The sequence below is a fragment of the Lepus europaeus genome, unplaced genomic scaffold, assembly GCF_033115175.1.
Source record: "Lepus europaeus isolate LE1 unplaced genomic scaffold, mLepTim1.pri SCAFFOLD_80, whole genome shotgun sequence".
Lineage (NCBI taxonomy): Eukaryota > Metazoa > Chordata > Mammalia > Lagomorpha > Leporidae > Lepus > Lepus europaeus.
Genome location: NW_026909609.1, coordinates 843,587 through 857,389, shown reverse-complemented (window position 1 = coordinate 857,389; position 13,803 = coordinate 843,587). Strand labels below are relative to the sequence as shown.

The 13,803-nt window shown below is 41.8% G+C and overlaps 1 pseudogene; it reads left to right on the top strand.

Annotated features, from left to right (window-relative positions):
• The window catches only part of LOC133755703 (ATP-dependent RNA helicase DHX8-like), a 49,964-nt pseudogene extending 36,455 nt beyond the window's left edge, over positions 1-13,509 (top strand).
• The last annotated feature ends 294 nt before the right edge of the window (positions 13,510-13,803 follow it).

Here is a 13,803-nt window from a genome sequence, read left to right as displayed (position 1 = left end):
ATAAACAACTGAGAACATAAACTCATTAAAACATTTACAGTAAGAAATTTCATCTATTTAGCCTAGAAATTTTTAGAGTATCCTAGCATTTACTGTTACAAGATTCTTACAAATATCACAGCCTATGAAATACTGAAAGGCAACCCACTATGAAACCTGTCTCCTGATAGGCCTTTTAAATGATCTTTTAAACAATCCAATATTTAATTCAGGTATCTCTGCCTTATAATATGATTTGTATTTCTTTTTTGTAGTTTGTGGTATCAAGAAATTACTGTCAATATTGTTAAGAAAAAATATTTACAGGACACACCTGCTTTAGCTGCATAACAGGTTATAATATATTACATTGAAAAACTTCCTATTTGTTATATATTTTTAAATCTGCCATGCTGAGTAAACATGTGAGTGGTAATAAGACATTAGATAACAAATGTAGCTGTCAAATCTGTATTATTTACACTCTGGGGGGATCTGACACATTTTATGGTAACTCATCTGTTAAATGAAGACTCATTGCTTCACAATGTTACATGATTTGCTTTACTTCTATGTTGCAAATATAAATCTTGTCCCTAAACCATATCCTTAAACAGCATATTGAACTGCTTCTACACAAATTGGTATTCCTATTTTTGAATGTGTGTCAATTGAAATTGTTAAAATTATTGGAAGTAAACTAAAATTCATGTTTGGTGAAACTGCATTCCTTTTTCATGGAATTTCACATGAATAGGTTCTCATGACAGTCAAGAATATTCACCTTTCAGCAGTGCAGAACATCTTAAACATTAACTTTCATCATTCAGTTTTTCTTCTATACAATATTTGTTATAATTTTTGAGATTTTTTAAATTTTCTATGTTAACTTCAAAATTGTGTAAGAAATTTGTCATATTTCTAAACATATGTTCATACATTCATAAATCATGTTAATTCAAATAGCTTTGCAACTAATGTCATAGTTCTGCAAAATGAAGGATTTTACTACTGCCAGACTAGATAAATAGGTCTACAAGAATAAAAAAAGTATCAAGCAGTTTTCCATAGTTATCTTCTTTTTTCATATTATAAAGTGAAAAACTCTTAGTGTAATACCTATTTCTCCATTGGGATATCATCAAAACAGGGTAAGTCCTTTTTGACTTTATTATAAATAATAATTCTTAGATGCAAATGTAATTTATCCATTTATTCAGTCAATAACAATATTTTAGAAAGCTTTTATTTAATAAATATAAATTTCATAGATACAGCTTTAGGAATATAGCGATTCTTCCCTCCATACCCACCCTCCCACCCCCACTCTCATGCCACCTCCTACTCCCTCTCCCATACCATTGTTCATTAAGATTAATTTTTAATTACTTAATTATCTTTTTTTAATTTAATGAATATAAATTTCCAAAGTACAGCTTATGGGTTACAATGGCTTCCCCCCTCTCATAACTTCCCTCCCGCCCGCAACCCTTCCCTTTCCCACTCCCTCTCCCCTTCCATTCACATCAAGATTCATTTTCAATTCTCTTTATATACAGAATATCAGTTTAGTATATATTAGGTAAAGATTTCAACAGTTTGCCCCATATAGCAACACAAAGTGAAAAAACTACCGTTGGAGTACTAGTTATAGCATTAAATAACAGTGTACAGCACATTAAAGACAGAGATCCTACATAATATTTTTTTAAAAATTAATTAATTTTCTATGCCATTTCCAATTTAACACCAGGTTGTTTTTTTTTTCATTTCCAATTATCTTTATATACAGAAGATCAATTCAGTATAAAATTAGTAAAGACCTCATCAGTTTGTACCCACACAGAAACACAAAGTATAAAAATACTGTTTCAGTACTAGTTATAGCATCACTGCACATTAGACAACACATTAAGGACAGATCCCACATGGGGTGTAAGTACACAGTGACTCCTGTTGCTGACTTAACAATCTGACATGGCGTCAGTAATCTCCCTAGGCTCTAGTCATGAGTTTTCAGGGCTATGGAAGCCTTTAGAGTTCGCTGACTTTGATCTTATTCCGATAGGGTCATAGTCAAAGTGGAAGTTCTCTCCTCCCTTCGGAGAAAGGTACCTCCTCCTTTGATGGCCCCGTTCTTTCCACTGGGATCTCACTCACAGAGATCTTTCATTTAGGTCTTTTTTTTTTCTTTTCCATGGTATCTTGGCTTTCCATGCCTACAATACTCTCATGGGCTCTTCAGCCAGATCCGAATGCCTTAAGGGCTGATTCTGAGGCCAGAGTGTTGTTTAGGACATCTGCCATTCTATGAGTCTGCTATGTATCCCGCTTCCCATGTTGGATCTTTCTCTCCTTTTTGATTCTATCAGTTAGTATTAGCAGACACTTGTCTTGGCCTTTGGCCTTTGGCCTTCTCTCCTGGCACTTAGCCCATGCCTTGCAGTAGAGTTCAGTTAATACCTGTCTTAGTCACTGCCTGGATTGTCTCAGTCACCTCTACTCTACTTTCCCACATCAGCTTCCCTATAACTGGGTCCTTTTTATTTTCTTTTTGTTGGTAGGGTGGGGGTGGAGGATTGGGGGGTAGGGGATGGGGGATGACCTGGTCCAGGCTGTGCCAGAACCCCAGGGTTGTTGGGGGAGGCAGCTGGAACGTAAGGATAGTCCTGCCACAGCAGGCAGGGCTCCTGATGGCCCTCAGTCTGCAGGAAGTGGGGCTGTGAGGGTGCCACGGGGTTCATTTGCTCCAACCTCCTGGCCCCTGTTTTTCTATCCCAAGAGGTGCCAGGCTTGGCCCCACTTTCCTTCCTGAGGGTACACCCCTGATCTCCTCTTGGGGTTCCCAGGCCAGAGCTGACTCATAACAGATTTTCTCCCTCCTCTATCCAGCCGGCCCCACCTCCCTTACTGGGTCCTTTTTAACATCTGTAAAACTGAATAAGGGTTTGAGCTACATAACTTCTAAGTTCCTTCCATTACTTCTGTATTTCTGCTGAATCGTGGTTGGTCAATTTACCTCTCAGTGTCACACAAGAAGGATCGAGTAAGTGAAGATATGAGTAGTCTTCCATCCAAATAATCTAACTGGACAACACAGGAGTCGACTGTTGTTATCGTCTGAACAGGAAATATCACAAAGGCAGCCGCTCCCTTGGCTTGTTTAGAAGTGTTGAGTTTGATGGCAGAAACTTTCCCCACGTGATCCCCTACAAACACTCTAAGAAGAGCTGTGTCCCAACAGAGAGCTGTAACTTTTCGGCCTTTGTGTTCTGAAGACACATAAGCTCGTTCTGGTTTCCCCCGACGCTCTTGATTCAATTCCCAAATTGAGAATTGAGAATTGAGAGAGTGCCTGACTTGAGAACTGGGAACTCCAGACCTGGATGTGGTGGAGCTGGGCTGAGACTTCTGGGCTGCTGATCTGTGAGCCTGGTTTGAAAACTTGGTTGCTGGGGCTCCTCTCTTCAAGAAATCTGAGTGCAGTATTTAAAGTTACTGCTGTTTAAAAGGTTTTATTTGGACTGAGGAAAACTGTGCCTCTCAGAGAACAAGTTTCGACTTTCTGACTAAATGACTTTTGTGCCAGTCATAGCAGAACCCTACAGCCATGTGCTGGCAGAGTTTGAGTCTCTGGATCCGTTACTCTCAGCCCTGAGGCTGGACTCCAGTCGCCTAAAGTGCACAAGCATAGCCGTGTCTCGGAAGTGGCTGGCTCTGGGCAGCTCGGGAGGAGGACTCCATCTCATTCAGAAAGAAGGCTGGAAGCACAGGCTGCTGCTCTCACACAGGGAAGGTGCAATTTCTCAGGTTGCCTGTTGTTTACATGATGATGATTATGTTGCTGTGGCTACCAGTCAAGGCCTTGTAGTTGTTTGGGAATTGAATCAAGAGCGTCGGGGGAAACTTAATTATCTTTCTATACAGAAGACCAACTCTATATTAAGATTTCAACAGTTTGCACCCACACAGACACACAAAGTATAAAGTGCTCTTTGAAGACTAGTTTTACTGTTAATTCTTATAGTGCAACTCATTAAGGACAGAGGTCCTACATGGGGAACTAATGCACATTGACTCCTGTTGTTGATTTAACAATTAACATTCTCATTTATGATGTCAGTAATCACCCAAGGCTCTTGTCATGAGCTGCTAAGGCTGTGGAAGCATTTTCAGTCCACAAACTCTGTCAGTATTTAGATAGGGCCATAATCAAAGTGTAAGTTCTCTCCTCCCTTCAGAGAAAGGTACCTCCTTCTTTGATAGCCCCTTCTTTCCACTTGGATCTCACTATCAGAGTTCTTTCATGTAGGCCATATTTTTCCCACAGTATCTTGGCTTTCCATGCCTGAAATGCTGTAATGGGTTTTTAGCCAGATCCAAATGCCTTAAGGGATGATTCTGAGCCTAGAGTGCTGTTTAGGGCATTTGTCATTCTCTGAATCTGCTGTTTGGCCTGCTTCCCATGTTGGATCATTCTCTCCTTTTTAATTTTATCTATTATTATTAGCAGAAACTTGGTCTTATTTATTTATTGTGATCCCTTTGACACTTATTCCTATCTTTATGATCAGTGCACTTAAAATGATCACTTTAACTAGTAAGATGGCATTAGTTCCACCCAGCTTAATGGGATTCGGAGTCCCATGGCAAGATTTTAGCTTCACACTTAAGAGTAAGTCTGTGGGAACATGTGCCAAACTGTACATCTCCTCCCTCTCTTATTCCCACTCTTATTTTTTACTGGGATCAATTTTCAATTTGATTTAATCACTTTTTTTTAAACACCCAGTATTTACTAAGCACAATATGGGAATTTGCAGTCACCAAACAAATGTTCTCATCCTTAGTATACCGAGGAAGAACAACAAAACCAACAATAATGTCTGGATAAAAGAAAGACAATACTATTTATACAAAGTAACTTCAGAGGGACAAGAAAGAAAAGTTTCTGGGTCTGGCATTGTGGCCTAGCAGGTGAAGCTACCACCTGCAGTGCTGGCATCCCATATGGGCTCTGGTTCTAGTTCTGGTTGTTCCACTTCCAATCCAGCTCTCTGCTATGGCCTGGGAAAGCAGAAGATGGCCCAAATCATTGGGCCCCTGTACCTGAATGGGAGACCTGGAAGAGGCTCCAGTCTTCTGGCTTAGGATCAACACAGCTCTGACCATTGTGGCAAATTGGGGAGTGAACAAGTGGGTGGAGGACCTCTCTCTCTTTGCCTCTTCATCTCTCTATGTCTAGCTCTGACTTTCAAATAAAATAAATAAATCTTTAAAAACAGTTTTTTCTCACATCCAGGGTTTGTATTTCATCATTTTTATCTTCAGCAGTGCAGACTTTTCAGCATTACCAAGGAAAATATTCCTATCACTTTCTGAGGGCCTATTTCTGTTCAGAATGTTTATGCAAATTTCTAGCTTTCCTTAATTGTAATTCTATGTTCCAAAAGCCACCATATTTTCCAGAGAAACTTGATTTGCCTCTGTCAAACCATAGCTAATTGTTTAGATCAGTCACAATCCCAGTGCTTTGCTACATAAGCCATGGCATGGGGATGCCCAATGTTTCTTTTGAGATTGCTAATAGTGATATAAATATTCAAGTTCAATCAGGAATAGATTTGATCAGATGGGCTATGCAAGCATAAATCCTTATTGAATATCATAATCTATTTGTAAGGATTCAAAATTATTCACCAAATAATTATAAATGTAATAAATAGTACTTTTTTCAAATCCTAATGTCAGTGGTTGTTTTTAATACTGATTCTTTTGCTTTTAATAAAGTTTTGTTGCAATCTATATGAAAATAAGCAATTACAAAAACTACAATCAGAATAAAATTCAAATTCATGTTTTTACAATATTTGCCTATAAAGTGTGATAGGAAATACAGGCTAATCCTCCACCTGCGGCGCCTGAACCCCGGGTTCTAGTCCCAGTTGGGGCACCCGATTCTGTCCCAGTTACTCCTCTTCCAATCCAGCTCTCTGCTGTGGCCCGGGAAGGCAGTGGAGGATGGCCCAAGTGCTTGGGCCCCTGCACCCACATGGGAGACCAGGAGGAAGCACCTTGTTCCTGGCTTCGGATTGGTGTGCCGGCCATAGTGGCCATTTGGGGAGTGAACCAACAGAAAAGGAAGACCTTTCTCTCTGTCTCTCTCACTATCTAACTCTGCCTGTCAAAAAAAAGGAATTACAGAATTTGATCATTTTATAGTTAATTTTCCTTGTAATGGCCTTAATTAGGGTTTGGTAGAATCTATGACCAGTAACTGGCAACCTGTATTGTGTTGACTTCATCTCAGTAGAGAGTGGCTGCTTTCTGTGCTACTCTACTCTATCACAAAATAAATTAGCATATGGAACAAGGTGTGATGGTAGAGAAATTCACTTCAATTAAACTTTATACTACAAACTTTATACTTCTCTTTAGATGCTGTATGCTCAAAGTTGAGGGAGATTATATAAATAATTCTCTAATATTAATTTACATAGATAAGAAGACATATTTATCAATCATATTTTCATGTACACATAGTAATAATAGTAATTAATTTACAAATTATATAGTAAGATATTGAATTGGCTGCTTTGGCAGAGACCAAATAACAATAGCTTTAGTAACTGAAATCATCTCTGTCCTATATCAAAGTTCGTTTGTAGTCAATCCTAGGAGGTTGGACAGTTTTCTCCCATGGAATAGATCCAGGGGCACAGAACCCATCTATAATCTTGCCTTGTATCCTGTAAGATCATGCCTAGGCAAAAGTGGGCTTATCACCACCAGGACAAAATACCACCCTCAGGAAGAGGAGGAGGAAGAGGAAGTCAAGGGCTGCCAACCTTGAGCATAACTCAGGAGCTGCATCCCACTCTTTCTCTGCTGTATCCACAGCTCAGGAAAACTTCCTGCCACATAGCCTGTGTTATATTTTATATAGTGAAATTAATTAATAAATGTTTTATGCTACAGGTAGACAATTGTCTTTAAATTACCAGTTGCAAAGAAATGGTATATATCTAGGGGAGGAACTGCTAGGCCCTACATATGGATATGTTTAGTTTTAAAAAGTATCCTGAAATTCTTTTTCAATTTTTTTTTCAAATTTAAATTCTTACTAGACCTAAATGAGATGACTCTTTGTTCTATAATCTCACAATAATTAGTATTTTCTTTATGTTAACTCCTTCAGAATGTAATATTAATGTAATATTAATTCTATTGTGATTAATGAAGTTAGCACCTATATGGGATGCCAGCACTGAAGGCAAAGGCTTAGCCTTCTACTCCACAGTACCACCCCAGTGTCAGGATTATATATTTTAAAATAAATTTATGAAGAGGTTGGCACTGTGGTGCAGTGGGTTAAAACCCTGGCCTGGTTTCGCCGGCATGGTTGGTGGTTTTGTACACCCTGTTTGTAATTGAGTTCATGAATAGTCTTGTGGGTTTTCAAAAATGAAATGCAGTAAGGAACAGTTAAAAAAAAAAAAAAACCCTAGCCTGAAGTGCTGGTATCCTACATGGGCGCTGGTTCTAGTCCCGGCTGTTCCTCTTCCGATGCAGCTCTCTGCTATGGCCTGGGATAACAGTACAAGATGGCCCAAGTCCTTGGGCCCCTGCACCCACGTGGAAGACCTGGAAGAAGCTCCTGGCTCCTGGCTTCGGATCGGCATAGCTCTGGCTGTTGCAGCCATCTGGGGAGTGAACCAGCCTCTCTCTGTAACTCTCTCTTTCAAATAAATGAAAATAAATCTTAAAAAAATAAATTTATGAAGTGATTTTTGGTGCACACAAAGAGGTAAATATCACACTGTACCCCATAATTTGCACAATTATTAACTAAAAATAAAAATAAAATTGTATAATTTAAATGATTAATGGTTATGCCAAATACCCAACCCCTCTTCTCCTTTTAACTGAACATAACATAGGATTCCATTTGTTCTCCATTCTTAAGATTTGGAGCATATGTGTCTTCTCAATTTTTGCTTGGGTAATTTCACTGGAGTTGGCAGTACACATTTTCAAGTAATCTGTGTTAAATTTCAAAAATATTATTTTTGAAAAGCTCAAATATATTATAAATAAGTATTCTCAACTCTTCTATACTGCATATAATTTGTCATCCTTTTTAGCTATCAGAAATTGTAACCCTGTTAATTATTGGTATTATCAATTTAATAAACTTTTATCTATTAGATCACATGGGAATAAAGAAAGTAAATATTTTGCCGTACCTTCAACTGCTTTCAAACTTTTCCTGACATGGTCTGATATCCAAAGCTATGTTGCTCTTTCTGTCTGATGAATTATATTTCTTAAGATTTTACTTCAGAGAAAGCAAAGGACACTGAGAGGAAGAAAGAACTCATATTCACAGGTTCATTTACCAAATGCTCACAACTTCCAGGGAGAGATTAGGTCTAAACCCAAGAGCTGGCAACTCAATCCAGGTTTTCCATGTTGGTCTTGAGCCATCACCATGGCTTCCCAAGATCTTCTTTAATAGGAAGTTGGAGTCAGGATCAAAACCATGAAATGAACCCAGACCCAACAATATGCAACACAAGTTTCTTGATTGCTACACTAAACACATACCACTAGCATGTTTTTATAAACTGAAATACATGGATCTGGGTGCCTGTGTGTGTGAGAGAAAGAAAGAGAAGTAAAGAGAGAAAGAGCAAGAGCCAGAGAGACAGAGAAAGCTGTTGTACCACTGGTGTTGGTGGGGTGGGTGGGCTGGGCTGGGGTCAGTTTTGGGTGGGACTTTTGGATCTAGAGACCAGCACAGCAACCTCTAAGGTCACAGCAAGGGCATGGGAAAAATGCAACGAAAGCAGAAACACAAGGATGAACAGCAGGGAGACAGGTAGGAGGATTGGTAGGGAGACCTGTGTGCTTGGGTGGGAAGGGATCCTTTGGGCAAAGTCCACAGGACTGCCTCATCTACTCGAGGGATGTGTGAAGAAGTGATTGCATGAAGGTGGTTGCCTGTGTATCACCCAAAGGTCCTGGGACCTAGCAATGACCTTGGCCACCACAGATCATTTTGTTGGCTACAGCCACTGGTAAGCGACAAGGCAGGCCATGCAAGTGGGGCACCAGGATGCCCTTACCCATTTCCAATGCGTGTGCTTAAGGACTTTGCAACATCGCTGGTGTGGTGACCAGTAAGGATACCTCCATGTATTGCTGGCAACAGGATGAGCAGGAGAACAGCAATCCTGTCCTGGGGTGGGATTGGGGAGTGGAGAGTGCAGTGGAGGGGAGGAGGTGATAATGTGTAATGGGGTGGGGGATGGGGAGAGACATAAGATAGATATGGGGGCCGGCGCCGCGGCTCACTAGGCTAATCCTCTGCCTTGCGGCGCTGGCACACCGGGTTCTGGTCCCGGTCGGGGCGCCGATCCTGTCCCGGTTGCCCCTCTTCCAGGCCAGCTCTCTGCTGTGGCCCGGGAGTGCAGTGGAGGATGGCCCAAGTGCTTGGGCCCTGCACCCCATGGGAGACCAGGGGAGGCACCTGGCTCCTGCCATCGGATCAGCGCGGTGCGCCGGCCGCAGCGCGCTGCCGCGGCGGCCATTGGAGGGTGAACCAACGGCAAGAGGAAGACCTTTCTCTCTGTCTCTCTCTCACTGTCCACTCTGCCTGTCAAAAATAAAAAAAAAAAATTAAAAAAAAAAAAAGATAGATATGGGGGCAACTTGTCTGTTTGTTCCCAAGGGATGGGGCTTTTCTCCTGTGATCTCAGAGAAGTAGTGTGGCAGGGCCAGGGTCGGGGCACCCAGCAGATCTGGTGAAGAACCAGGTTTCCAGAGGGTGATGGAGAATATGATCCAAGGCCTACCTTCCAGTGAAAGCAGGAATCTTGGGATTCCATGCAGTGAACTGGGCTCAGGCATCAAACCTACAGGTGGCTTCAGAACTTTGCTTGTGGCCACTAGGTGGCACGAGGAGGCAAAGCCATGGCCTACTCAGAAGCTGACTGCCCAAGCCTTAACCTGGGCCTGCAGGCTTCCAGCCACTGTTCTGGGAAGGAGGCTGGGGACTGGAGCCAGAAAAGAGATTGAGGGTGATGTGGAGATCCGTGTGTGTTTGTCTGGGGGGTGGGGAGGAGAGACAGAGCCTGAGCCCAAGCAGACCTCCACCCTTCCCCAGTTCTCTGAGGGCTTCATCCTGGCTACAGACACCTCTGGCAGTGGTCATCACTGGAGGGAAGGTCCCCCCGCTGCTTGGCCCTACACTGACAACTCTCCACACCCTGAATGCCCCCCATGCTGGGTTTCCCTGCTTCCACACCAGGTGCCTCCTGGGCCCAGGAAGGTGTGTCTTCCCACAGGCATTCCATGAGACATGGCAGTGTGCTCTGCACCTGCTGGGTCCCGGACCTCATGTATGGCCACAGCTGGCCATGTATTTTCCCCAGCCTCAGAACCCCATAGGTGTGACCCCATCCATGGCCTTTGGCTCCTTGAGCCCCAGAATCCTGGCTCTGGTGCTATCTGACTCTCTCCCCTTCCCTACCCCAACAACCCTCCCACCTACCCCTCCTGCCACACGCTCCCCACCATTTTGGACACTTCTTTCAGGAGGGAGGCCCCTGTGCCCAAACACATATCACCTGGTATCCCCTAAACTTGCTGCAGTGGGGAGGTCTTCAGCAGGTCTAGGAGAGCATGGTATTTGTACTGGCTGAAGACTGGCTCTGGGCCTGCCTGAGAGCCTGAGAGCCCTACTCACAGCCATCCAGATTGCCAAAGTTTTAGGCATCTCACCAAACTCTGGCTGGACAGCTGCTCATCCAGCAGGCTCAGAGTCTCCACCGAGGGCAGGGCGACAGGCCCCAGTAGCTGAGAGCCCCATTGTCTGGCTGCTGGCTGCAGCTGCCCCTGGAAAACTTGGGCCTGTGTGGGTGAGGCCAACATCTGCTGCACGGGTACCCCCTGCAACATCAGGCCCTGGGGCATAAGATGACATCCCTTCCAGGGACCTGGAGCTGGCCCAGACAGCTGGCAACTTGCAGGTATGGGCTGAGTAGGGTCTCTGGAGGGGAGCAGCGGGAAAAGGAGACCTGTGTTGCCCCCATGCATCTGTAATCTTCCTTGTTATGGGGGCCACCAAGATGTCTGTGTGAGGGAGTGCCCCACTGCATTGGTGGGCCATAGTGCCCTGTGACCCAGGAGGCTCAGATGAGGAGCTGGGGGCTGCCACCCCAGCATGGCCTGGTTGGGCATGATGCCATTGGTCATGGGTGCCAGGCTCCCATGGGAAACAGGATTCTTCCAATCCATGAACATGGAAGATTTTTCCATTTTTTATATCTTATTTCTTTAATGTTTTGCAGTTCTTATCATAGGGATCTTTGACATCTATTTCAAGGTATTTTGATTTTTTTTTTTTTGTGAATGAGATTAATCTTAGAAGTTCTTTCTCAGCTGTGGCATTGTGTATACAATGGTTATTGATTTGGGGGTATTGATTTTATATCCTCTACTTTGACAAACTCTTCTGGAGTTTCAATACTCTCTTAGTGCAGTCCTTTGGATCTCCTATATATAAGATCATGTCTTCCGCAAATAGGGATAGTTTCACTTTCTCCTTCCCAAATTGCATCCCTTTCATTTTTTTCTCACCTAACGACTCTGGCTAAAACTTTCAGGACTATATTTAAAAGCAATGGCGAGAGTCTGCATTTTTATCTGGTTCCACATCTCAGTAGGAATGCTTCCAACTTTTTCCCATTCAGTAGGATGGCTGGCTGTGGATTTGTCATAAATTGCCTTGATTGTGTTGAGAAATGTTCCTTTTACGTGAAATTTGCTTAAAGTTTTCATCATGAAAGGGTGTTGAATTTTTCAAATGCTTTCTCTGTGTCTATTGAGATAATCATATGGTTTTTTTTTCTTCAATTTGTTAATGTGATGTATCACCTTGATTTTACTTGGTCAGGGTGGATGGTCCTTCTGTTGTGTTGTTGGACTTAATTGGCTAATATTTTGTTGATGATTTTTGCATTTATGTTTTCAGGGAAATTGGTCTATAGTTCTCTTTTTGTATCACATCGTTTCTAGGTTTGGGTATTAAGGTGATGCAGGCTTTTAAGAATGAGTTTGGGAGGATTTCTTCCTTTAAAATTGTTTTGAATACATTGAGAAGATTTGAAATTCATTCTTTAAATGTCTGGTAGAATTCAGCAGTGAATCTGTTGGGTCTGGGGTTTTTCTTTGTTGGGAGGCTCTTTATTACTGCTTTAATCTCCATCTTGTTTATTTGTCAGTTTAGATTTTCTGTATCTTCATGACTTAATTTTGGTAGATTGAATCTTTCTAGGAATCTATCCATTTCTTCTAGGTTTCCTACTTTGTTGGCATACAGCTTTTTAAATAATTTCTGATGATTCTTTTAGCTCTGGTAGCTGTTGTTACATTTTCTTTTTCATCTCCGATGTTTTTGATTTGAGTCTTTTCCTTCTTCTTTTGGTTAATTGCACCAATGGTATATCTATTTTGTTTATTTTATCAAAAAACAGCTTTTCATTTCACTGATTTTCTGTAGTTTTTGTTTCAATTGTTTATTTTTTTCTAATTTTAGTTATTTCCTTCTACTCATTTTGGGTTTGATTTATTGTTGATATTCAAGGCCCTTGAGATGCATTGATAACTCATTTATTTGGTACTTTTCCAGTTTCTTCATGTAGACACTGATTGCTATGAACTTCCCTCTTAACACTGCTTTTGTTGTAACCCATAGGTATTGTCATCTTCATTTGTTGTATCTTTGTGGTAAGATGTGTTTCTTGAAATCAGCAAGTAGGTGGACCTTGTTTTTTAGTCAAATCAGCCATTCTGTATCTTTTAACTAGAGAACTGAGGCCATTTAGCTTCAAGGTGATTTTTAATAATTAAAAACTTGGCCCTGCCATTTTAACATAAATGTTTTTATTGTTTACTTTGTATTTCCTTCATATTTCTACTGGTGATGTTTTTGCCTCCTCATTCTTTCATAATGATAGCTGTCTTTCTGTGTTTCTGCGTGAAGCACATTCTTAAACATCTTCTGTAAGGCTGGATAGATGTCAACAAATTCTTTCAATTTCTATTTGTTATGGAAGGTCTTTATTTTGTCTTCTTTCATAAATGCAAGTTTTGTGGGGTACAGTATTCTGGGTTGGCAGTTTTGTTTTTGTTTTGTTTTGTTTTGTTTTTTGGCAGGCAGAGTGGACAGTGAGAGAGAGACAGAGAGAAAAGTCTTCCTTTTCCGTTGGTTCACATCCACAATGGCCACCACTACCAGTGCACCACAGCTGGTGCACCATGCTGATCCGAAGCTAGGAGCCAGGTGCTTCTCCTGGTCTCCCATCCAGGTGCAGGGCTCAAGCACTTGGGCCATCCTCCACTGCACTCCTGGGCCACAGCAGAGAGCTGGCCTGGAAGAGGAACAACTGGGACAGAATCTGGCATCCTGACCAGGACTAGAACCTGGGGTGCTGGTGCCCCAGGTGGAAGATTAGCCTATTGAGCTGTGGTGCCAGCTGAGTTTGTTTTGGTTTTGTTTTTGTTTTTGTTTTTTTCCTTTTAAGACTTGGACTATATTTTGCCATTCCCTTCTGGTCAGCAGGATTTCTGATGAGAATTCAGCTCTAAGACCAATTGGTGATCCTCTGAAAGTTATCTGGCATTTCTCTCATGCCATTTTAGGATGTTTTCTTTATGTATTACTGTGGAAAGTTTGGCTACAATGTGTTGTGGTGAGGGTCATTTCTGCTCATGTCTATTAGGAGTTCTGTGTGCTTCCTCAACTTAAACATCCCTTCT